Below are 1,908 nucleotides of genomic sequence, written 5' to 3'. Positions count from 1 at the left end.
ACATATATATATATATATGATCGCTAGCCACTAAACCTTTTTTATTTTCTCTCTTTGCTTATTTCTGTGTTCCTTTCTGTTGAAGAGCGTAGGGTCGAAACATAAAAGACTTTCTCACTTCCCAAGCGTTAAACTAATACATCTGTTTGTTGTTTACACACCCATCTTCGTCTTTTGTTTCTTTTTTTTTGTAAATTCCAACTATATATATGTGTGTGTGTGTGTGTGTGAGTGTGCCTTTGTGTCTGTGTTTGTCTTCCACCACCACTTGACAACCGGTATTGGTGTGTTTACATCCCCGTAACTTAGCAGTTCAGCAAAAGAGACCAACAGAATATGTGTTACTGGACTTGAAAAAATATATCCTGGGGGTCAAATTGTTCATCTAAAACTCTTCAAGGTGGTGCCCCAGCATGGCCACAGTCAAATGATTGAAACAAGTGAAAGGCAAAAAAAAAAAAAGTAAAATCTGGTTAGTTGCTATCTGTAGAGTACACAGGTCTGCAAAGACTCCCGTCAAATTTAATGTTTATTTATTTACCTTGTTTTAAATTAATTAATCATGAATTATCTCAGAGCATTGAAATGTCAATGACATGATTGTTTAGTTTTTGAGTAAAATTGTAGAGAAGGAGTGAGATCTGGCCAGTTTGAACACAGAACAGGTAGAATTTATGGATCAAATATGGCCAGTTTAAATGCTAAAGGGTTAAATTTCTCTTGTGTTATCTAGTATGCTGGCATTGAAATTAATCAGTCGAAAAACTCGGACATTCGCATTTAATACAAACTTGCCTGAGACTGACCCAGATACAAACACTCTGATTAAATTAAAACTTCATTAATATTCCTATAATCTATAAACTGTTACTTTTCCAACCTACCCTATTTGATGGCACAGAAGATGCATATGCATGTAAATAGGTATGATATAGTTGTCATAGAGACTTTAGTCTGTCTCTATCACCTTTTTAACAGCATTATAAATGAAGAGACATCAGAACAATTTACAGTATAATAAAAAGGTTTTATTTATGATGATACTTGGTTATACAGATTCCTGTCATTCAGCTTAGCAGCCGCTGATTAAGTTGTAGTTTGGTAATGGAAGGTTAAGGTCTTCCTTGATGTCTGCCAGAGAACAGTGTAAAAGTGCTTCATGAAGGAGCGAGGTGTTGTCATGTAGAAGGTCTCAGGCTCAACTCGCTGAGATAATGAAAGTAACTGCTTAAGTACGAGTTTTACTACGCATGCTCAACTCGAGGGGCTTCCGGTGGTGAAGTCCCCTGCGCATGCGCAGACTAGTACTTCCTCAATGGCGGCTATAATTTCGCGCCACTACATGCATATTAGATGCACCCCAATTTCAGCCTTACAAAATCTGGGGGGGAAGTTTTAAGTGCATTACAATAGAGACCCAACTTTGCACAAAGGAGCAAAGACGATTTTTTTTTGTTTAGACATTTGCCTCTTATATACCATCTAATACAATAACCATTACTTAAAGAAGCCTCACAAACTCTAAAAGCAACTGAAATAATAACTAAATATGAAGTTCAGCTAAAATGAATCAAGAAGGAATATTAAAGAAATCCTTAATGTGAATAAAAGAAAGAGAATGTATGAGAGAGTGTATAACAAAGAGGGTGTATAAGAAAGGGTGAATGAGAGGATGTGCATGAGAAAAGGGGTGAGAGAGAGAGACTCAGAGGACACAGGGTGAAAGCAAAGGAGAGAGAGGGCAAATGTGAGAAAGGAAATCAAGAGAGAGAGAGAGAGAGAGACAGAGACAGAGAGAGACAGAGAGAGAGAGAGAGACAGAGAGAGATAGAGACAGAGAGACAGAGAGAGACAGACAGAGACACAGAGAGACACAGAGAGAGACAGAGAGAGAGAGAGAGACAGACA

At 37.6% G+C, this 1,908-nt stretch overlaps 1 protein-coding gene across 1 annotated transcript in view; it reads right to left on the bottom strand.

The window, feature by feature from the left end:
• Positions 1 to 1,908, bottom strand: part of LOC106871189 (von Willebrand factor A domain-containing protein 8) — an 85,720-nt gene that overhangs the window by 79,708 nt on the left and 4,104 nt on the right. The gene's annotated exons all lie outside the window — the stretch shown is intronic.

This window comes from Octopus bimaculoides, chromosome 18, assembly GCF_001194135.2.
Source record: "Octopus bimaculoides isolate UCB-OBI-ISO-001 chromosome 18, ASM119413v2, whole genome shotgun sequence".
In the NCBI taxonomy this organism is placed as follows: domain Eukaryota; kingdom Metazoa; phylum Mollusca; class Cephalopoda; order Octopoda; family Octopodidae; genus Octopus; species Octopus bimaculoides.
The sequence above is the reverse complement of the archived record's forward strand: the minus strand, read 5'-3'. Positions and strand labels throughout refer to the sequence as shown.